The sequence below is a fragment of the Leuresthes tenuis genome, unplaced genomic scaffold (genome assembly GCF_036924035.1).
Source record: "Leuresthes tenuis unplaced genomic scaffold, fLeuTen1.0.hap1 SCAF_1, whole genome shotgun sequence".
Taxonomy (NCBI): Eukaryota; Metazoa; Chordata; class Actinopteri; order Atheriniformes; family Atherinopsidae; genus Leuresthes; species Leuresthes tenuis.
In genome coordinates this window covers 1,804,967-1,824,908 of record NW_027325355.1, presented here as the reverse complement: position 1 = coordinate 1,824,908, position 19,942 = coordinate 1,804,967, and the positions used below count along the sequence as shown (strand labels likewise).

At 46.1% G+C, this 19,942-nt stretch overlaps 7 non-coding genes and 41 pseudogenes across 7 annotated transcripts; all 48 read left to right on the top strand.

Moving 5' to 3' along the window:
- The first annotated feature begins 245 nt into the window (after nucleotides 1-245).
- LOC140297157 (5S ribosomal RNA) lies at nucleotides 246-354 on the top strand (annotated as a pseudogene).
- A 272-nt stretch (nucleotides 355-626) lies between these two features.
- On the top strand, nucleotides 627-745 carry LOC140295240 (5S ribosomal RNA; annotated as a pseudogene).
- Nucleotides 746-1,017: 272 nt separating this feature from the next.
- On the top strand, nucleotides 1,018-1,136 carry LOC140291884 (5S ribosomal RNA; annotated as a pseudogene).
- A 269-nt stretch (nucleotides 1,137-1,405) lies between these two features.
- LOC140309673 (5S ribosomal RNA) lies at nucleotides 1,406-1,524 on the top strand (annotated as a pseudogene).
- A 272-nt stretch (nucleotides 1,525-1,796) lies between these two features.
- LOC140268968 (5S ribosomal RNA) lies at nucleotides 1,797-1,915 on the top strand (annotated as a pseudogene).
- Nucleotides 1,916-2,184: 269 nt separating this feature from the next.
- LOC140268788 (5S ribosomal RNA) lies at nucleotides 2,185-2,303 on the top strand (annotated as a pseudogene).
- A 272-nt stretch (nucleotides 2,304-2,575) lies between these two features.
- LOC140293166 (5S ribosomal RNA) lies at nucleotides 2,576-2,694 on the top strand (annotated as a pseudogene).
- Nucleotides 2,695-3,351: 657 nt separating this feature from the next.
- On the top strand, nucleotides 3,352-3,470 carry LOC140307349 (5S ribosomal RNA; annotated as a pseudogene).
- A 269-nt stretch (nucleotides 3,471-3,739) lies between these two features.
- Nucleotides 3,740-3,858, top strand: LOC140271888 (5S ribosomal RNA; annotated as a pseudogene).
- A 269-nt stretch (nucleotides 3,859-4,127) lies between these two features.
- Nucleotides 4,128-4,246, top strand: LOC140298957 (5S ribosomal RNA). The gene has a single exon (XR_011914550.1). It is a non-coding gene; the product is annotated as a 5S ribosomal RNA (ribosomal RNA).
- Nucleotides 4,247-4,515: 269 nt separating this feature from the next.
- On the top strand, nucleotides 4,516-4,634 carry LOC140273466 (5S ribosomal RNA; annotated as a pseudogene).
- A 269-nt stretch (nucleotides 4,635-4,903) lies between these two features.
- On the top strand, nucleotides 4,904-5,022 carry LOC140288736 (5S ribosomal RNA; annotated as a pseudogene).
- A 269-nt stretch (nucleotides 5,023-5,291) lies between these two features.
- On the top strand, nucleotides 5,292-5,410 carry LOC140298820 (5S ribosomal RNA). The gene has a single exon (XR_011914425.1). It is a non-coding gene; the product is annotated as a 5S ribosomal RNA (ribosomal RNA).
- A 272-nt stretch (nucleotides 5,411-5,682) lies between these two features.
- LOC140289445 (5S ribosomal RNA) lies at nucleotides 5,683-5,801 on the top strand (annotated as a pseudogene).
- Nucleotides 5,802-6,070: 269 nt separating this feature from the next.
- On the top strand, nucleotides 6,071-6,189 carry LOC140275942 (5S ribosomal RNA; annotated as a pseudogene).
- Nucleotides 6,190-6,458: 269 nt separating this feature from the next.
- On the top strand, nucleotides 6,459-6,577 carry LOC140298819 (5S ribosomal RNA). Its single transcript, XR_011914424.1, has one exon. It is a non-coding gene; the product is annotated as a 5S ribosomal RNA (ribosomal RNA).
- Nucleotides 6,578-6,849: 272 nt separating this feature from the next.
- Nucleotides 6,850-6,968, top strand: LOC140289444 (5S ribosomal RNA; annotated as a pseudogene).
- Nucleotides 6,969-7,237: 269 nt separating this feature from the next.
- Nucleotides 7,238-7,356, top strand: LOC140291534 (5S ribosomal RNA; annotated as a pseudogene).
- A 269-nt stretch (nucleotides 7,357-7,625) lies between these two features.
- On the top strand, nucleotides 7,626-7,744 carry LOC140301181 (5S ribosomal RNA; annotated as a pseudogene).
- Nucleotides 7,745-8,016: 272 nt separating this feature from the next.
- LOC140311527 (5S ribosomal RNA) lies at nucleotides 8,017-8,135 on the top strand (annotated as a pseudogene).
- Nucleotides 8,136-8,404: 269 nt separating this feature from the next.
- LOC140307845 (5S ribosomal RNA) lies at nucleotides 8,405-8,523 on the top strand (annotated as a pseudogene).
- Nucleotides 8,524-8,795: 272 nt separating this feature from the next.
- LOC140295400 (5S ribosomal RNA) lies at nucleotides 8,796-8,914 on the top strand (annotated as a pseudogene).
- Nucleotides 8,915-9,186: 272 nt separating this feature from the next.
- On the top strand, nucleotides 9,187-9,305 carry LOC140277044 (5S ribosomal RNA; annotated as a pseudogene).
- Nucleotides 9,306-9,574: 269 nt separating this feature from the next.
- LOC140268389 (5S ribosomal RNA) lies at nucleotides 9,575-9,698 on the top strand (annotated as a pseudogene).
- A 269-nt stretch (nucleotides 9,699-9,967) lies between these two features.
- Nucleotides 9,968-10,086, top strand: LOC140313882 (5S ribosomal RNA; annotated as a pseudogene).
- Nucleotides 10,087-10,355: 269 nt separating this feature from the next.
- Nucleotides 10,356-10,474, top strand: LOC140303385 (5S ribosomal RNA; annotated as a pseudogene).
- A 272-nt stretch (nucleotides 10,475-10,746) lies between these two features.
- On the top strand, nucleotides 10,747-10,865 carry LOC140293165 (5S ribosomal RNA; annotated as a pseudogene).
- Nucleotides 10,866-11,522: 657 nt separating this feature from the next.
- On the top strand, nucleotides 11,523-11,641 carry LOC140307348 (5S ribosomal RNA; annotated as a pseudogene).
- A 269-nt stretch (nucleotides 11,642-11,910) lies between these two features.
- Nucleotides 11,911-12,029, top strand: LOC140294371 (5S ribosomal RNA; annotated as a pseudogene).
- A 269-nt stretch (nucleotides 12,030-12,298) lies between these two features.
- LOC140298956 (5S ribosomal RNA) lies at nucleotides 12,299-12,417 on the top strand. Its single transcript, XR_011914549.1, has one exon. It is a non-coding gene; the product is annotated as a 5S ribosomal RNA (ribosomal RNA).
- Nucleotides 12,418-12,686: 269 nt separating this feature from the next.
- LOC140303377 (5S ribosomal RNA) lies at nucleotides 12,687-12,805 on the top strand (annotated as a pseudogene).
- A 272-nt stretch (nucleotides 12,806-13,077) lies between these two features.
- Nucleotides 13,078-13,196, top strand: LOC140289279 (5S ribosomal RNA; annotated as a pseudogene).
- Nucleotides 13,197-13,853: 657 nt separating this feature from the next.
- LOC140271880 (5S ribosomal RNA) lies at nucleotides 13,854-13,972 on the top strand (annotated as a pseudogene).
- Nucleotides 13,973-14,241: 269 nt separating this feature from the next.
- Nucleotides 14,242-14,360, top strand: LOC140298954 (5S ribosomal RNA). The gene has a single exon (XR_011914548.1). It is a non-coding gene; the product is annotated as a 5S ribosomal RNA (ribosomal RNA).
- A 269-nt stretch (nucleotides 14,361-14,629) lies between these two features.
- Nucleotides 14,630-14,748, top strand: LOC140273462 (5S ribosomal RNA; annotated as a pseudogene).
- Nucleotides 14,749-15,017: 269 nt separating this feature from the next.
- Nucleotides 15,018-15,136, top strand: LOC140288735 (5S ribosomal RNA; annotated as a pseudogene).
- A 269-nt stretch (nucleotides 15,137-15,405) lies between these two features.
- LOC140298818 (5S ribosomal RNA) lies at nucleotides 15,406-15,524 on the top strand. The gene has a single exon (XR_011914423.1). It is a non-coding gene; the product is annotated as a 5S ribosomal RNA (ribosomal RNA).
- A 270-nt stretch (nucleotides 15,525-15,794) lies between these two features.
- On the top strand, nucleotides 15,795-15,913 carry LOC140290698 (5S ribosomal RNA; annotated as a pseudogene).
- Nucleotides 15,914-16,182: 269 nt separating this feature from the next.
- On the top strand, nucleotides 16,183-16,301 carry LOC140294566 (5S ribosomal RNA; annotated as a pseudogene).
- A 269-nt stretch (nucleotides 16,302-16,570) lies between these two features.
- LOC140274100 (5S ribosomal RNA) lies at nucleotides 16,571-16,689 on the top strand (annotated as a pseudogene).
- A 269-nt stretch (nucleotides 16,690-16,958) lies between these two features.
- On the top strand, nucleotides 16,959-17,077 carry LOC140273455 (5S ribosomal RNA; annotated as a pseudogene).
- A 269-nt stretch (nucleotides 17,078-17,346) lies between these two features.
- LOC140288734 (5S ribosomal RNA) lies at nucleotides 17,347-17,465 on the top strand (annotated as a pseudogene).
- A 269-nt stretch (nucleotides 17,466-17,734) lies between these two features.
- Nucleotides 17,735-17,853, top strand: LOC140298817 (5S ribosomal RNA). The gene has a single exon (XR_011914421.1). It is a non-coding gene; the product is annotated as a 5S ribosomal RNA (ribosomal RNA).
- A 270-nt stretch (nucleotides 17,854-18,123) lies between these two features.
- LOC140290697 (5S ribosomal RNA) lies at nucleotides 18,124-18,242 on the top strand (annotated as a pseudogene).
- Nucleotides 18,243-18,511: 269 nt separating this feature from the next.
- Nucleotides 18,512-18,630, top strand: LOC140294564 (5S ribosomal RNA; annotated as a pseudogene).
- Nucleotides 18,631-18,899: 269 nt separating this feature from the next.
- On the top strand, nucleotides 18,900-19,018 carry LOC140274089 (5S ribosomal RNA; annotated as a pseudogene).
- Nucleotides 19,019-19,287: 269 nt separating this feature from the next.
- On the top strand, nucleotides 19,288-19,406 carry LOC140273453 (5S ribosomal RNA; annotated as a pseudogene).
- Nucleotides 19,407-19,675: 269 nt separating this feature from the next.
- LOC140288733 (5S ribosomal RNA) lies at nucleotides 19,676-19,794 on the top strand (annotated as a pseudogene).
- Nucleotides 19,795-19,942: the final 148 nt, after the last annotated feature.

Here is a 19,942-nt window from a genome sequence, read left to right as displayed (position 1 = left end):
ATGTCTTTTGTTGCAACGTCTGATCACCCTGTGACACATGAGGAAGTTGGTCATCTTCAGCTGCTGCTGCTTTGTTGGCAGATACGAAGTGATCTGAGAGTCTCATTTTCAGCTAGAGAGAATTATCACGTCAGGGAACAAGATGTGCCCACTACATATCAGCCTTTCTCGGCAATTATCTGGTTACATAGAGAAACCATATGATTCCATTGCCTATATAATGCACATATGTCACAGAGACTGTTGCTTACGGCCAAACCACCCTGATTATGTCTGATCTCGGAAGCCAAGGAGGGTTGGGCCTTATTAGTACTTGGATGGGAGACCGCTTGGGAATACCAGGTGCTGTAAGCTTCTCCTCTTCTCTCTACCACCTGCATGTCTTTTGTTGCAACGTCTGATCATCCTGTGACACATGAGGAAGTTGGTCATCTTCAGCAGCTGCTGCTTCTTTGTTGGCAGACAGGAAGTGATCTGAGAGTCTCAGTTTCAGCTGCAGAGAAAAATCAAATCAGGAAAGAAGATGTGCCCACTACAAGTCAGCCTTTCTCGGCAATTATCTGGTTACATAGAGGAAGTGTATGATTCCAGTACTTATATAATGCACATTTGTCACAGATATTGTTGCTTACGGCCACACCACCCTGAATAAGTCTTATCTCGTCTGATCTCGGAAGCCAAGCAGGTTTGGGCCTGGTTAGTACTTGGATGGGAGACTGCTTGGGAATACCAGGTGATGTAATCTTTTTCTCTTCTCTCTACCACCTGCATGTCTTTTGTTGCAATGTCTGATCGCCCTGTGACACATGAGGAAGTTGGTCATCTTCAGCTGCTGCTGCTGCTTTGTTGGCAGACATGAAGTGATCTGAGAGTCTCAGTTTCAGCTCCAGAGAATAATCACATCAAGGAGGAAGATGTGCCCACTAAGAGTCAGCCTTTCTTGGCAATTATCTGGTTACATAGAGGAAGTGTATGATTCCAGTACCTATATAATACACATTTGTACCAGATATTGTTGCTTACCGCCACACCGCCCCGAATAAGCTCGACCTCGTCTGATCTCGGAAGCCAAGCAGGGTTGGGCCTGGTTAGTTCTTGAATGGGAGACCGCTTGCGAATACCAGGTGCTGTAAGCTTTTTCTCTTCTCTCTACCACCTGCATGTCTTTTGTTGCAACGTCTGATCACCCTGTGACACATGAGGAAGTTGGTCATCTTCAGCTGCTACTGCTTTGTTGGCAGACATGAAGTGATCTGAGAGTCTCAGTTTCAGTTGCAGAGAATGATCACATCAGAGAAGATGATTTACCCGCTACACATCAGCCTTTCTCGGCAATTATCTGGTTGCATAGAGGAACCGTATGATTCCAGTACCTATATAATGCACATTTGTCAGAGACATTGCTGCTTACGGCCACACCACCCGGAACATGCCTGACCTCGTCTGATCTCGGAAGCCAAGCAGGGTTGGGCCTGGTTAGTACTTGGATGGGAGACCACTTAGGGATACCAGGTGCTGTAAGCTTCTTCTCTACTCTCTACCACCTTCGTGTCTTTTGTGGCAACGTCTGATCCTCCTGTGACACATGAGGAAGTTGGTCATCTTCAGCTGCTGCTGCTTCTTTGTTGGCAGACACGAAGTGATCTGAGAGTCTCAATTTCAGCTGCAGAGAATAATCACATCAGGGAAGAAGATGTGCCCACTACAAGTCAGCCTTTCTCGGCAATTATCTGGTTACATAGAGGAACTGTATTATTCCAGTACCTATATAATGCACATTTGTCACAGACATTGTTGCTTACGGCCACACCACCCTGAACATGCCCGAGCTCGTCTGATCTTGGAAGCCAAGCAGGGTTGGGCCTTGTTAGTACTTCAATTGGAGACAACTTGGGAATACCAGGTGCTGTAAGCTTTTTCTCTTCTCTCAACCACCTGCATGTCTTTTGTTGCAACGTCTGACCACCCTGTGACACATGAGGAAGTTGGTCATCTTCAGCTGCTGCTGCTTTGTTGGCAGACATGAAGTGATCTTAGAGTCTCAGTTTCAGTTGCAGAGAATGATCACATCAGAGAAGATGATTTACCCGCTACACATCAGCCTTTCTCGGCAATTATCTGGTTGCATAGAGGAACCGTATGATTCCAGTACCTATATAATGCACATTTGTCAGAGACATTGCTGCTTACGGCCACACCACCCGGAACATGCCTGACCTCACCTGATCTTGGAAGCCAAGCAGGGTTGGGCCTGGTTAGTACTTGCATGGGAGACCACTTGGGAATACCAGGTGCTGTAAGCTTCTTCTCTACTCTCTACCACCTTCATGTCTTTTGTGGCAACGTCTGATCCTCCTGTGACACATGAGGAAGTTGGTCATCTTCAGCTGCTGCTGCGTCTTTGTTGGCAGACACGAAGTGATCTGAGAGTGTCAATTTCAGCTGCAGAGAATAATCACATCAGGGAAGAAGATGTGCCCACTACAAGTCAGCCTTTCTCGGCAATTATCTGGTTACATAGAGGAAGTGTATGATTCCAGTACCTATATAATGCACATTTGTCACAGATATTGTTGCTTACGGCCACACCACCCTGAATAAGCCCGACCTTGTCTGATCTTGGAAGTCAAGCAGGTTTGGGCCTCGTTAGTACTTGGATGGGAGACTGCTTGGGAATACCAGGTGCTGTAAGCTTTTTCTCTTCTCTCTACCACCTGCATGTCTTTTGTTGCAACGTCTGATCACCCTGTGACACATGAGGAAGTTGGTCATCTTCAGCTGCTGCTGCTTTGTTGGCAGACACAAAGTGATCTGAGAGTCTCATTTTCAGCTGGAGAGAATTATCACGTCAGGGAAGAAGATGTGCCCACTACATATCAGCCTTTCTCGGCAATTATCTGGTTACATAGAGGAAGTGTATGATTCCATTGCCTATATAGTGCACATTTGTCACAGAGATTGTTACTTACGGACAAACCACCCTGAATATGTCTGACCTTGTCTGATCTCGGAAGCCAAGGAGGGCTGGTTCTGGTTAGTACTTTGATGGGACACCGCTTGGGAATACCAGGTGCTGTAAGCTTTTTCTCTTCTCTCTACCACCTACATGTCTTTTGTTGCAATGTCTGATCGCCCTGTGACACATGAGGAAGTTGGTCATCTTCAGCTGCTGCTGCTTTGTTAGCAGACACGAAGTGATCTGAGAGTCTCAGTTTCAGCTGCAGAGAATAATCACATCAAGGAAGAAGATGTGCCCACAACAAGTTAGCCTTTCTCTGCAATTATCTGGTTACATAGAGGAACTGTATTATTCCAGTACCTATATAATGCACATTTTTCACAGACATTGTTACTTACGGCCACACCACCCTGAATATGCCCGACCTCGACTGATCTCGGAACCCAAGCAGGGTTGGGCCTGGTTAGTACTTGAATGGGAGACCCCTTGGGAATGCCAGGTGCTGTAAGCTTTTTCTCTTCTCTCTACCACCTGCATGTATTTTGTTGCAAGGTCTGATCGCCCTGTGACACATGAGGAAGTTGGTCATCTTCAGCTGCTGCTGCTTTGTTGGCAGACACGAAGTGATCTGAGAGTCTCATTTTCAGCTGGAGAGAATAATCACGTCAGGGAAGAAGATGTGTCCACTATTTATCAGCCTTTCTCTGCAATTATCTGGTTATATAGAGGAAACGTATGATTCCAGTACCTATACAATTTACATTTGTCAGAGACATTGTTGCTTACGGCCACACCACCCTGAATATGCCCGACCTCGTCTGATCTCGAAAGCCAAGCAGGGTTGTGCCTGGTTAGTACTTGGATGGGAGACCGCTTGGGATTATCAGGTGCTGTAAGCTTTTTCTCTTCTCTCAACCACCTGCATGTCTTTTGTTGCAACGTCTGATCACCCTGTGACACATGAGGAAGTTGGTCATCTTCATTTTCTGCTGCTTTGTTGGCAGACACGAAGTTATCTTAAAGTCTCATTTTCAGCTGGAGAAAATTATCACGTCAGGGAACAAGATGTGCCCACTACATATCAGCCTTTCTTGGCAATTATATGGTTGCATAGAGGAACCGTATGATTCCAGTACCTATATAATGCACATTTGTCACAAACGTTGTTACTTACGGCCACACCACCCGGAATATGCCCAACCTCGTCTGATCTTGGAAGCCAAGCAGGGTTGGGCCTGGTTAGTACTTGGATGGGAGACCGCTTGGGAATACCAGGTGCTGTAAGCTTTTTCTCTTCTCTCAACCACCTGCATGTCTTTTGTTGCAACGTCTGATCACCCTGTGACACATGAGGAAGTTGGTCATCTTCAGCTGCTGCTGCTTTGTTGGCAGACACGAAGTGATCTTAGAGTCTCATTTTCAGCTGGAGAAAATTATCACGTCAGGGAACAAGATGTGCCCACTATATATCAGCCTTTTTCGGCAATTATCTTGTTACATAGAGGAACCATATGATTCCATTGCCTATATAATGCACATTTGTCACAGAGATTGTTGCTTACGGCCAAACCACCCTGAATATGTCTGACCTCGTTTGATCTCAGAAGCCAAGGAGGGTTGGGCCTGGTTAGTACTTTGATGAGAGACCGCTTGGGAATACCAGGTGCTGTAAGCTTTTTCTCTTCTCTCTACCACCTGCATGTCTTTTGTTGCAACGTCTGATCGCCCTGTGACACATGAGGAAGTTGGTCATCTTCAGCTGCTGCTGCTTTGTTGGCAGACACAAAGTGATCTGAGAGTCTCAGTTTCAGTTGCAGAGAATGATCACATCAGAGAAGATGATTTACCCGCTACACATCAGCTTTTCTCGGCAATTATCTGGTTGCATAGAGGAACCGTATGATTCCAGTACCTATATAATGCACATTTGTCAGAGACATTGCTGCTTACGGCCACACCACCCGGAACATGCCTGACCTCGTCTGATCTCGGAAGCCAAGCAGGGTTGGGCCTGGTTAGTACTTGGATGGGAGACCGCTTGGGATTATCAGGTGATGTAAGCTTTTTCTCTTCTCTCAACCACCTGCATGTCTTTTGTTGCAACGTCTGATCACCCTGTGACACATGAGGAAGTTGGTCATCTTCATTTTTTGCTGCTTTGTTGGCAGACACGAAGTGATCTTAGAGTCTCATTTTCAGCTGGAGAAAATGATCACGTCAGGGAACAAGATGTGCCCACTACATATCAGCCTTTCTTGGCAATTATATGGTTGCATAGAGGAACCGTATGATTCCAGTACCTATATAATGCACATTTGTCACAGACATTGTTACTTACGGCCACACCACCCTGAATATGCCCAACCTCGTCTGATCTTGGAAGCCAAGCACGGTTGGGCCTGGTTAGTACTTGGATGGGAGACCGCTTGGGAATACCAGGTGCTGTAAGCTTTTTCTCTTCTCTCTACCACCTGCATGTCTTTTGTTGCAACGTCTGATCACCCTGTGACACATGAGGAAGTTGGTCATCTTCAGCTGCTGCTGCTTCTTTGTTGGCAGACACGAAGTGATCTGAGAGTCTCAGTTTCAGCTGCAGAGAATAATCACATCAGGGAAGAAGATGTGCCCACTACAAGTCAGCCTTTCTCTGCAATTATCTGGTTACATTGAAGAAGTGTATGATTCCAGTACCTATATAATGCACATTTGTCACAGCTATTGTTGCTTACGGCCGCACCACCCTGAATATGCCCGACCTCGTCTGATCTTGGAAGCCAAGGAGGGTTGGGCGTGGTTAGTACTTGGATGGAAGACCTCTTGGGAATACCAGGTGCTGTAAGCTTTTTCTCTTCTCTCTACCACCTGCATGTCTTTTGTTGCAATGTCTGATCACCCTGTGACACATGAGGAAGTTGGTCATCTTCAGCTGCTGCTGTTTTGTTGGCTGACACGAAGTGATCTGAGAGTCTCAGTTTCAGTTGCAGAGAATGATCACATCAGAGAAGATGATATGCCCGCTACACATCAGCCTTTCTCTGCAATTATCTGGGTGCATAGAGGAACCGTATGATTCCAGTACCTATATAATGCACATTTGTCAGAGACATTGTTGCTTACGGCCACACAACCCTGAACATGCCCGACCTCGTCTGATCTCGGAAGCCAAGCAGGGTTGGGCCTGGTTTGTACTTGGATGGAAGACCTCTTCGGAATACCAGGTGTTGTAAGCTTTTTCTCTTCTCTCTACCACCTGCATGTCTTTTGTTGCAACGTCTGATCACCCTGTGACACATGAGGAAGTTGGTCATCTTCATTTTTTGCTGCTTTGTTGGCAGACACGAAGTGATCTTAGAGTCTCATTTTCAGCTGGAGAAAATGATCACGTCAGGGAACAAGATGTGCCCACTACATATCAGCCTTTCTTGGCAATTATATGGTTGCATAGAGGAACCGTATGATTCCAGTACCTATATAATGCACATTTGTCACAGACATTGTTACTTACGGCCACACCACCCTGAATATGCCCAACCTCGTCTGATCTTGGAAGCCAAGCACGGTTGGGCCTGGTTAGTACTTGGATGGGAGACCGCTTGGGAATACCAGGTGCTGTAAGCTTTTTCTCTTCTCTCTACCACCTGCATGTCTTTTGTTGCAACGTCTGATCACCCTGTGACACATGAGGAAGTTGGTCATCTTCAGCTGCTGCTGCTTCTTTGTTGGCAGACACGAAGTGATCTGAGAGTCTCAGTTTCAGCTGCAGAGAATAATCACATCAGGGAAGAAGATGTGCCCACTACAAGTCAGCCTTTCTCTGCAATTATCTGGTTACATTGAAGAAGTGTATGATTCCAGTACCTATATAATGCACATTTGTCACAGCTATTGTTGCTTACGGCCGCACCACCCTGAATATGCCCGACCTCGTCTGATCTTGGAAGCCAAGGAGGGTTGGGCGTGGTTAGTACTTGGATGGAAGACCTCTTGGGAATACCAGGTGCTGTAAGCTTTTTCTCTTCTCTCTACCACCTGCATGTCTTTTGTTGCAATGTCTGATCACCCTGTGACACATGAGGAAGTTGGTCATCTTCAGCTTCTGCTGTTTTGTTGGCTGACACGAAGTGATCTGAGAGTCTCAGTTTCAGTTGCAGAGAATGATCACATCAGAGAAGATGATATGCCCGCTACACATCAGCCTTTCTCTGCAATTATCTGGGTGCATAGAGGAACCGTATGATTCCAGTACCTATATAATGCACATTTGTCAGAGACATTGTTGCTTACGGCCACACAACCCTGAACATGCCCGACCTCGTCTGATCTCGGAAGCCAAGCAGGGTTGGGCCTGGTTTTTACTTGGATGGAAGACCTCTTCGGAATACCAGGTGTTGTAAGCTTTTTCTCTTCTCTCTACCACCTGCATGTCTTTTGTTGCAATGTCTGATCACCCTGTGACACATGAGGAAGTTGGTCATCTTCAGCTTCTGCTGCTTTGTTGGCAGACACAAAGTGATCTGAGAGTCTCAGTTTCAGCTCGAGAGAATAATCACGTCAGGGAAGAAGATGTGCCCACTACTTATCAGCCTTTCTCGGCAATTATCTGGTTGCATAGAGGAACCGTATGATTCCAGTACCTATATAATGCACATTTGTCAGAGACATTGTTGCTTACGGCCACACCACCCTGAACATGCCCGACCTCGTCTGATCTCGGAAGCCAAGCAGGGTTGAGCCTGCTTAGTACTTGGATGGGAGACTACTTGGGAATACCAGGTGCTGTAAGCTTCTTCTCTTCTCTCTACCACCTGCATGTCTTTTGTTGCAACGTCTGATCATCCTGTGACACATGAGGAAGTTGGTCATCTTCAGCAGCTGCTGCTTCTTTGTTGTTAGACACGAAGTGATCTGAGAGTCTCAGTTTCAGCTGCAGAGAATAATCACATCAGGGAAGAAGATGTGCCCACTACAAGTCAGCCTTTCTCTGCAATTATCTGGTTACATAGAAGAAGTGTATGATTCCAGTACCTATATAATGCACATTTGTCACAGCTATTGTTGCTTACGGCCGCACCACCCTGAATATGCCCGACCTCGTCTGATCTTGGAAGCCAAGGAGGGTTGGGCCTGGTTAGTACTTGGATGGAAGACCTCTTGGGAATACCAGGTGCTGTAAGCTTTTTCTCTTCTCTCTACCACCTGCATGTCTTTTTTTGCAACGTCTGATCACCCTGTGACACATGAGGAAGTTGGTCATCTTCAGCTGCTGCTGCTTTGTTGGCAGACACGAAGTGATCTGAGAGTCTCAGTTTCAGCTGCAGAGAATGATCACATCAGGGAAGAAGATGTGCCCATAACAAGTGAGCCTTTCTCGGAAATTATCTGGTTACATAGAGGAAGTGTATGATTCCAGTACTTATATAATGCACATTTGTCACAGAAATTGTTCCTTACGGCCACACCACCCTGAATATGCCCGACCTCGTCTGATCTCGGAAGCTAAGAAGGGTTGGGCCTGGTTAGTACTTCAATGGGAGACTGCTTGGGAATACCAGGTGCTGTAAGCGTTTTCTCTTCTCTCTACAACCTGCATGTCTTTTGTTGCAACGTCTGATCACCCTGTGACACATGAGGAAGTTGGTCATCTTCAGCAGCTGCTGCTGCTTTGTTGGAAGACACGAAGTGATCTGAGAGTCTCAGTTTCAGCTGAAGAGAATAATCACGTCAGGGAAGATGATGTGCCCACTACACATCAGCCTTTCTCAGCAATTATCTGGTTACATAGAGGAACCGTATGATTCCTGTACTTATATAATGCACATTTGTCACAGACATTGTTGCTTACGGCCACACCACCCTCAATATGCCTGACCTCGTCTGATCTCGGAAGCCAAGCAGGGTTGGTTCTGGTTAGTACTTGGGTGGGAGACCGCTTGAAAATACCATTTGCTGTAAGCTTTTTCTCTTCTCTCTACAACCTGCATGTCTTTTGTTGCAACGTCTGATCACCCTGTGACACATGAGGAAGTTGATCATCTTCAGCTGCTGCTGCTGCTTTGTTGGCAGACATGAAGTGATCTGAGAGTCTCAGTTTCAGCTCCAGAGAATAATCACATCAAGGAGGAAGATGTGCCCACTAAGAGTCAGCCTTTCTCGGCAATTATCTGGTTACATAGAGGAAGTGTATGATTCCAGTACCTATATAATACACATTTGTACCAGATATTGTTGCTTACAGCCACACCACCCTGAATAAGCTCGACCTCGTCTGATCTCGGAAGCCAAGCAGGGTTGGGCCTGGTTAGTTCTTGAATGGGAGACTGCTTGCGAATACCAGGTGCTGTAAGCTTTTTCTCTTCTCTCTACAACCTGCATGTCTTTTGTTGCAATGTCTGATCACCCTGTGACACATGAGGAAGTTGGTCATCTTCAGCTTCTGCCGCTTTGTTGGCAGACACGAAGTGATCTGAGAGTCTCAGTTTCAGCTGAAGAGAATGATCACATCAAGAAGGAAGATGTGCCCACTAAGAGTCAGCCTTTCTCGGCAATTATCTGGTTACATAGAGGAAGTGTATGATTCCAGTACCTATATAATACACATTTGTCACAGAGATTGTCGCTTACGGCCACACCACCCTGAATATAATATGCCCGACCTCGTCTGATCTCGGAAGCCAAGCAGGGTTGTGCCTGGTTAGTACTTGGGTGGGAGACTGCTTGGGAATACCAGGTGCTGTAAGCTTTTTCTCTTCTCTCTACCACCTGCATGTCTTTTGTTGTAACATCTGATCACCCTGTGACACATGAGGAAGTTGGTCATCTTCAGCTGCTGCTGCTTTGTTGGCAGACACAAAGTGATCTGAGAGTCTCAGTTTCAGCTGCAGAGAATAATCACATCAGGGAAGAAGATGTGCCCATAACAAGTCAGCCTTTCTCGGCAATTATCTGGTTGCATAGAGGAACCGTATGATTCCAGTACCTATATAATGCACATTTGTCACAGACATTGTTGCTTACGGCCACACCACCCTGAACATGCCCGAGCTCGTCTGATCTTGGAAGCCAAGCAGGGTTGGGCCTTGTTAGTACTTGAATTGGAGACAACTTGGGAATACCAGGTGCTGTAAGCTTTTTCTCTTCTCTCAACCACCTGCATGTCTTTTGTTGCAACGTCTGACCACCCTGTGACACATGAGGAAGTTGGTCATCTTCAGCTGCTGCTGCTTTGTTGGCAGACATGAAGTGATCTGAGAGTCTCAGTTTCAGTTGCAGAGAATGATCACATCAGAGAAGATGATTTACCCGCTACACATCAGCCTTTCTCGGCAATTATCTGGTTGCATAGAGGAACCGTATGATTCCAGTACCTATATAATGCACATTTGTCAGAGACATTGCTGCTTACGGCCACACCACCCGGAACATGCCTGACCTCGTCTGATCTTGGAAGCCAAGCAGGGTTGGGCCTGGTTAGTACTTGCATGGGAGACCACTTGGGAATACCAGGTGCTGTAAGCTTCTTCTCTACTCTCTACCACCTTCATGTCTTTTGTGGCAACGTCTGATCCTCCTGTGACACATGAGGAAGTTGGTCATCTTCAGCTGCTGCTGCGTCTTTGTTGGCAGACACGAAGTGATCTGAGAGTGTCAATTTCAGCTGCAGAGAATAATCACATCAGGGAAGAAGATGTGCCCACTACAAGTCAGCCTTTCTCGGCAATTATCTGGTTACATAGAGGAAGTGTATGATTCCAGTACCTATATAATGCACATTTGTCACAGATATTGTTGCTTACGGCCACACCACCCTGAATAAGCCCGACCTTGTCTGATCTTGGAAGTCAAGCAGGTTTGGGCCTCGTTAGTACTTGGATGGGAGACTGCTTGGGAATACCAGGTGCTGTAAGCTTTTTCTCTTCTCTCTACCACCTGCATGTCTTTTGTTGCAACGTCTGATCACCCTGTGACACATGAGGAAGTTGGTCATCTTCAGCTGCTGCTGCTTTGTTGGCAGACACAAAGTGATCTGAGAGTCTCATTTTCAGCTGGAGAGAATTATCACGTCAGGGAAGAAGATGTGCCCACTACATATCAGCCTTTCTCGGCAATTATCTGGTTACATAGAGGAAGTGTATGATTCCATTGCCTATATAGTGCACATTTGTCACAGAGATTGTTACTTACGGACAAACCACCCTGAATATGTCTGACCTTGTCTGATCTCGGAAGCCAAGGAGGGCTGGTTCTGGTTAGTACTTTGATGGGACACCGCTTGGGAATACCAGGTGCTGTAAGCTTTTTCTCTTCTCTCTACCACCTACATGTCTTTTGTTGCAATGTCTGATCGCCCTGTGACACATGAGGAAGTTGGTCATCTTCAGCTGCTGCTGCTTTGTTAGCAGACACGAAGTGATCTGAGAGTCTCAGTTTCAGCTGCAGAGAATAATCACATCAAGGAAGAAGATGTGCCCACAACAAGTTAGCCTTTCTCTGCAATTATCTGGTTACATAGAGGAACTGTATTATTCCAGTACCTATATAATGCACATTTTTCACAGACATTGTTACTTACGGCCACACCACCCTGAATATGCCCGACCTCGACTGATCTCGGAACCCAAGCAGGGTTGGGCCTGGTTAGTACTTGAATGGGAGACCCCTTGGGAATGCCAGGTGCTGTAAGCTTTTTCTCTTCTCTCTACCACCTGCATTTATTTTGTTGCAAGGTCTGATCGCCCTGTGACACATGAGGAAGTTGGTCATCTTCAGCTGCTGCTGCTTTGTTGGCAGACACGAAGTGATCTGAGAGTCTCATTTTCAGCTGGAGAGAATAATCACGTCAGGGAAGAAGATGTGTCCACTATTTATCAGCCTTTCTCTGCAATTATCTGGTTATATAGAGGAAACGTATGATTCCAGTACCTATACAATTTACATTTGTCAGAGACATTGTTGCTTACGGCCACACCACCCTGAATATGCCCGACCTCGTCTGATCTTGAAAGCCAAGCAGGGTTGTGCCTGGTTAGTACTTGGTTGGGAGACTGCTTGGGATTATCAGGTGCTGTAAGCTTTTTCTCTTCTCTCAACCACCTGCATGTCTTTTGTTGCAACGTCTGATCACCCTGTGACACATGAGGAAGTTGGTCATCTTCATTTTCTGCTGCTTTGTTGGCAGACACGAAGTGATCTTAAAGTCTCATTTTCAGCTGGAGAAAATTATCACGTCAGGGAACAAGATGTGCCCACTACATATCAGCCTTTCTTGGCAATTATATGGTTGCATAGAGGAACCGTATGATTCCAGTACCTATATAATGCACATTTGTCACAAACATTGTTACTTACGGCCACACCACCCGGAATATGCCCAACCTCGTCTGATCTTGGAAGCCAAGCAGGGTTGGGCCTGGTTAGTACTTGGATGGGAGACCGCTTGGGAATACCAGGTGCTGTAAGCTTTTTCTCTTCTCTCAACCACCTGCATGTCTTTTGTTGCAACGTCTGATCACCCTGTGACACATGAGGAAGTTGGTCATCTTCAGCTGCTGCTGCTTTGTTGGCAGACATGAAGTGATCTGAGAGTCTCAGTTTCAGTTGCAGAGAATGATCACATCAGAGAAGATGATTTACCCGCTACACATCAGCCTTTCTCGGCAATTATCTGGTTGCATAGAGGAACCGTATGATTCCAGTACCTATATAATGCACATTTGTCAGAGACATTGCTGCTTACGGCCACACCACCCGGAACATGCCTGACCTCGTCTGATCTTGGAAGCCAAGCAGGGTTGGGCCTGGTTAGTACTTGCATGGGAGACCACTTGGGAATACCAGGTGCTGTAAGCTTTTTCTCTACTCTCTACCACCTTCATGTCTTTTGTGGCAACGTCTGATCCTCCTGTGACACATGAGGAAGTTGGTCATCTTCAGCTGCTTTTGCGTCTTTGTTGGCAGACACGAAGTGATCTGAGAGTGTCAATTTCAGCTGCAGAGAATAATCACATCAGGGAAGAAGATGTGCCCACTACAAGTCAGCCTTTCTGGGCAATTATCTGGTTACATAGAGGAAGTGTATGATTCCAGTACCTATATAATGCACATTTGTCACAGATATTGTTGCTTACGGCCACACCACCCTGAATAAGCCCGACCTTGTCTGATCTTGGAAGTCAAGCAGGTTTGGGCCTGGTTAGTACTTGGATGGAAGACTGCTTGGGAATACCAGGTGCTGTAAGCTTTTTCTCTTCTCTCTACCACCTGCATGTCTTTTGTTGCAACGTCTGATCACCCTGTGACACATGAGGAAGTTGGTCATCTTCAGCTGCTGCTGCTTTGTTGGCAGACACAAAGTGATCTGAGAGTCTCATTTTCAGCTGGAGAGAATTATCACGTCAGGGAAGAAGATGTGCCCACTACATATCAGCCTTTCTCGGCAATTATCTGGTTACATAGAGGAAGTGTATGATTCCATTGCCTATATAATGCACATTTGTCACAGAGATTGTTACTTACGGACAAACCACCCTGAATATGTCTGACCTTGTCTGATCTCGGAAGCCAAGGAGGGCTGGTTCTGGTTAGTACTTTGATGGGACACCGCTTGGGAATACCAGGTGATGTAATCTTTTTCTCTTCTCTCTACCACCTGCATGTATTTTGTTGCAACGTCTGATCGCCCTGTGACACATGAGGAAGTTGGTCATCTTCAGCTGCTGCTGCTTTGTTGGCAGACACGAAGTGATCTGAGAGTCTCATTTTCAGCTGGAGAGAATAATCACGTCAGGGAAGAAGATGTGTCCACTATTTATCAGCCTTTCTCTGCAATTATCTGGTTATATAGAGGAAACGTATGATTCCAGTACCTATACAATTTACATTTGTCAGAGACATTGTTGCTTACGGCCACACCACCCTGAATATGCCCGACCTCGTCTGATCTCGAAAGCCAAGCAGGGTTGTGCCTGGTTAGTACTTGGATGGGAGACCGCTTGGGATTATCAGGTGCTGTAAGCTTTTTCTCTTCTCTCAACCACCTGCATGTCTTTTGTTGCAACGTCTGATCACCCTGTGACACATGAGGAAGTTGGTCATCTTCATTTTCTGCTGCTTTGTTGGCAGACACGAAGTGATCTTAAAGTCTCATTTTCAGCTGGAGAAAATTATCACGTCAGGGAACAAGATGTGCCCACTACATATCAGCCTTTCTTGGCAATTATATGGTTGCATAGAGGAACCGTATGATTCCAGTACCTATATAATGCACATTTGTCACAAACATTCTTACTTACGGCCACACCACCCGGAATATGCCCAACCTCGTCTGATCTTGGAAGCCAAGCAGGGTTGGGCCTGGTTAGTACTTGGATGGGAGACCGCTTGGGAATACCAGGTGCTGTAAGCTTTTTCTCTTCTCTCAACCACCTGCATGTCTTTTGTTGCAACGTCTGATCACCCTGTGACACATGAGGAAGTTGGTCATCTTCAGCTGCTGCTGCTTTGTTGGCAGACACGAAGTGATCTTAGAGTCTCATTTTCAGCTGGAGAAAATTATCACGTCAGGGAACAAGATGTGCCCACTATATATCAGCCTTTTTCGGCAATTATCTTGTTACATAGAGGAACCATATGATTCCATTGCCTATATAATGCACATTTGTCACAGAGATTGTTGCTTACGGCCAAACCACCCTGAATATGTCTGACCTCGTTTGATCTCAGAAGCCAAGGAGGGTTGGGCCTGGTTAGTACTTTGATGAGAGACCGCTTGGGAATACCAGGTGCTGTAAGCTTTTTCTCTTCTCTCTACCACCTGCATGTCTTTTGTTGCAACGTCTGATCGCCCTGTGACACATGAGGAAGTTGGTCATCTTCAGCTGCTGCTGCTTTGTTGGCAGACACAAAGTGATCTGAGAGTCTCAGTTTCAGTTGCAGAGAATGATCACATCAGAGAAGATGATTTACCCGCTACACATCAGCTTTTCTCGGCAATTATCTGGTTGCATAGAGGAACCGTATGATTCCAGTACCTATATAATGGACATTTGTCAGAGACATTGCTGCTTACGGCCACACCACCCGGAACATGCCTGACCTCGTCTGATCTCGGAAGCCAAGCAGGGTTGGGCCTGGTTAGTACTTGGATGGGAGACCGCTTGGGATTATCAGGTGATGTAAGCTTTTTCTCTTCTCTCAACCACCTGCATGTCTTTTGTTGCAACGTCTGATCACCCTGTGACACATGAGGAAGTTGGTCATCTTCATTTTCTGCTGCTTTGTTGGCAGACACGAAGTGATCTTAGAGTCTCATTTTCAGCTGGAGAAAATGATCACGTCAGGGAACAAGATGTGCCCACTACATATCAGCCTTTCTTGGCAATTATATGGTTGCATAGAGGAACCGTATGATTCCAGTACCTATATAATGCACATTTGTCACAGACATTGTTACTTACGGCCACACCACCCTGAATATGCCCAACCTCGTCTGATCTTGGAAGCCAAGCACGGTTGGGCCTGGTTAGTACTTGGATGGGAGACCGCTTGGGAATACCAGGTGCTGTAAGCTTTTTCTCTTCTCTCAACCACCTGCATGTCTTTTGTTGCAACGTCTGATCACCCTGTGACACATGAGGAAGTTGGTCATCTTCAGCTGCTGCTGCTTTGTTGGCAGACACGAAGTGATCTTAGAGTCTCATTTTCAGCTGGAGAAAATTATCACGTCCGGGAACAAGATGTGCCCACTATATATCAGCCTTTTTTTGGCAATTATCTTGTTACATAGAGGAACCATATGATTCCATTGCCTATATAATGCACATTTGTCACAGAGATTGTTGCTTACGGCCAAACCACCCTGAATATGTCTGACCTCGTCTGATCTCAGAAGCCAAGGAGGGTTGGGCCTGGTTAGTACTTTGATGAGAGACTGCTTGGGAATACCAGGTGCTGTAAGCGTTTTCTCTTCTCTCTACAACCTGCATGTCTTTTGTTGCAACGTCTGATCACCCTGTGACACATGAGGAAGTTGGTCATCTTCAGCTGCTGCTGCTTTGTTGGAAGACACGAAGTGATCTGAGAGTCTCAGTTTCAGCTGAAGAGAATAATCACGTCAGGGAAGAAGATGTGCCCACTACACATCAGCCTTTCTCAGCAATTATCTGGTTACATAGAGGAACCGTATGATTCCTGTACTAATATAATGCACTTTTGTCAGACACATTGTTGCTTACGGCCACACCACCCTGAACATACCCGCCCTCGTCTGATCTCGGAAGCCAAGCAGCGTTGAGCCTGCTTAGTACTTGGATGGGAGACTGCTTGGGAATACCAGGTGCTGTAAGTGTTTTCTCTTCTCTCTACAACCTGCATGTCTTTTGTTGCAACATCTGATCACCCTGTGACACATGAGGAAGTTGGTCATCTTCAGCTGCTCCTGCTTTGTTGGCTGACACAAAGTGATCTGAGAGTCTCAGTTTCAGTTGCAGAGAATGATCACATCAGAGAAGATGATTTGCCCGCTACACATCAGCCTTTCTCGGCAATTATCTGGTTGCATAGAGGAACCGTATGATTCCAGTACCTATATAATGCACATTTGTCACAGACATTGTTACTTACGGCCACACCACCCTGAATATGCCCGACCTCGTCTGATCTCAGAACCCAAGCAGGGTTGGGCCTTGTTAGTACTTGGATGGGAGACCGCTTGGGAATACCAGGTGCTGTAAGCTTTTTCTCTTCTCTCAACCACCTGCATGTCTTTTGTTGCAACGTCTGATCACCCTGTGACACATGAGGAAGTTGGTCATCTTCAGCTGCTGCTGCTTTGTTGGCAGACACGAAGTGATCTTAGAGTCTCATTTTCAGCTGGAGAAAATTATCACGTCAGGGAACAAGATGTGCCCACTATATATCAGCCTTTTTCGGCAATTATCTTGTTACATAGAGGAACCATATGATTCCATTGCCTATATAATGCACATTTGTCACAGAGATTGTTGCTTACGGCCAAACCACCCTGAATATGTCTGACCTCGTTTGATCTCAGAAGCCAAGGAGGGTTGGGCCTGGTTAGTACTTTGATGAGAGACCGCTTGGGAATACCAGGTGCTGTAAGCTTTTTCTCTTCTCTCTACCACCTGCATGTCTTTTGTTGCAACGTCTGATCGCCCTGTGACACATGAGGAAGTTGGTCATCTTCAGCTGCTGCTGCTTTGTTGGCAGACACAAAGTGATCTGAGAGTCTCAGTTTCAGTTGCAGAGAATGATCACATCAGAGAAGATGATTTACCCGCTACACATCAGCTTTTCTCGGCAATTATCTGGTTGCATAGAGGAACCGTATGATTCCAGTACCTATATAATGCACATTTGTCAGAGACATTGCTGCTTACGGCCACACCACCCGGAACATGCCTGACCTCGTCTGATCTCGGAAGCCAAGCAGGGTTGGGCCTGGTTAGTACTTGGATGGGAGACCGCTTGGGATTATCAGGTGATGTAAGCTTTTTCTCTTCTCTCAACCACCTGCATGTCTTTTGTTGCAACGTCTGATCACCCTGTGACACATGAGGAAGTTGGTCATCTTCATTTTCTGCTGCTTTGTTGGCAGACACGAAGTGATCTTAGAGTCTCATTTTCAGCTGGAGAAAATGATCACGTCAGGGAACAAGATGTGCCCACTACATATCAGCCTTTCTTGGCAATTATATGGTTGCATAGAGGAACCGTATGATTCCAGTACCTATATAATGCACATTTGTCACAGACATTGTTACTTACGGCCACACCACCCTGAATATGCCCAACCTCGTCTGATCTTGGAAGCCAAGCACGGTTGGGCCTGGTTAGTACTTGGATGGGAGACCGCTTGGGAATACCAGGTGCTGTAAGCTTTTTCTCTTCTCTCAACCACCTGCATGTCTTTTGTTGCAACGTCTGATCACCCTGTGACACATGAGGAAGTTGGTCATCTTCAGCTGCTGCTGCTTTGTTGGCAGACACGAAGTGATCTTAGAGTCTCATTTTCAGCTGGAGAAAATTATCACGTCAGGGAACAAGATGTGCCCACTATATATCAGCCTTTTTTTGGCAATTATCTTGTTACATAGAGGAACCATATGATTCCATTGCCTATATAATGCACATTTGTCACAGAGATTGTTGCTTACGGCCAAACCACCCTGAATATGTCTGACCTCGTCTGATCTCAGAAGCCAAGGAGGGTTGGGCCTGGTTAGTACTTTGATGAGAGACTGCTTGGGAATACCAGGTGCTGTAAGCGTTTTCTCTTCTCTCTACAACCTGCATGTCTTTTGTTGCAACGTCTGATCACCCTGTGACACATGAGGAAGTTGGTCATCTTCAGCTGCTGCTGCTTTGTTGGAAGACACGAAGTGATCTGAGAGTCTCAGTTTCAGCTGAAGAGAATAATCACGTCAGGGAAGAAGATGTGCCCACTACACATCAGCCTTTCTCAGCAATTATCTGGTTACATAGAGGAACCGTATGATTCCTGTACTAATATAATGCACTTTTGTCAGACACATTGTTGCTTACGGCCACACCACCCTGAACATACCCGCCCTCGTCTGATCTCGGAAGCCAAGCAGCGTTGAGCCTGCTTAGTACTTGGATGGGAGACTGCTTGGGAATACCAGGTGCTGTAAGTGTTTTCTCTTCTCTCTACAACCTGCATGTCTTTTGTTGCAACATCTGATCACCCTGTGACACATGAGGAAGTTGGTCATCTTCAGCTGCTCCTGCTTTGTTGGCTGACACAAAGTGATCTGAGAGTCTCAGTTTCAGTTGCAGAGAATGATCACATCAGAGAAGATGATTTGCCCGCTACACATCAGCCTTTCTCGGCAATTATCTGGTTGCATAGAGGAACCGTATGATTCCAGTACCTATATAATGCACATTTGTCACAGACATTGTTACTTACGGCCACACCACCCTGAATATGCCCGACCTCGTCTGATCTCAGAACCCAAGCAGGGTTGGGCCTTGTTAGTACTTGGATGGGAGACCGCTTGGGAATACCAGGTGCTGTAAGCTTTTTCTCTTCTCTCAACCACCTGCATGTCTTTTGTTGCAACGTCTGATCACCCTGTGACACATGAGGAAGTTGGTCATCTTCAGCTGCTGCTGCTTTGTTGGCAGACACGAAGTGATCTTAGAGTCTCATTTTCAGCTGGAGAAAATTATCACGTCAGGGAACAAGATGTGCCCACTATATATCAGCCTTTTTCGGCAATTATCTTGTTACATAGAGGAACCATATGATTCCATTGCCTATATAATGCACATTTGTCACAGAGATTGTTGCTTACGGCCAAACCACCCTGAATATGTCTGACCTCGTTTGATCTCAGAAGCCAAGGAGGGTTGGGCCTGGTTAGTACTTTGATGAGAGACCGCTTGGGAATACCAGGTGCTGTAAGCTTTTTCTCTTCTCTCTACCACCTGCATGTCTTTTGTTGCAACGTCTGATCGCCCTGTGACACATGAGGAAGTTGGTCATCTTCAGCTGCTGCTGCTTTGTTGGCAGACACAAAGTGATCTGAGAGTCTCAGTTTCAGTTGCAGAGAATGATCACATCAGAGAAGATGATTTACCCGCTACACATCAGCTTTTCTCGGCAATTATCTGGTTGCATAGAGGAACCGTATGATTCCAGTACCTATATAATGCACATTTGTCAGAGACATTGCTGCTTACGGCCACACCACCCGGAACATGCCTGACCTCGTCTGATCTCGGAAGCCAAGCAGGGTTGGGCCTGGTTAGTACTTGGATGGGAGACCGCTTGGGATTATCAGGTGATGTAAGCTTTTTCTCTTCTCTCAACCACCTGCATGTCTTTTGTTGCAACGTCTGATCACCCTGTGACACATGAGGAAGTTGGTCATCTTCATTTTCTGCTGCTTTGTTGGCAGACACGAAGTGATCTTAGAGTCTCATTTTCAGCTGGAGAAAATG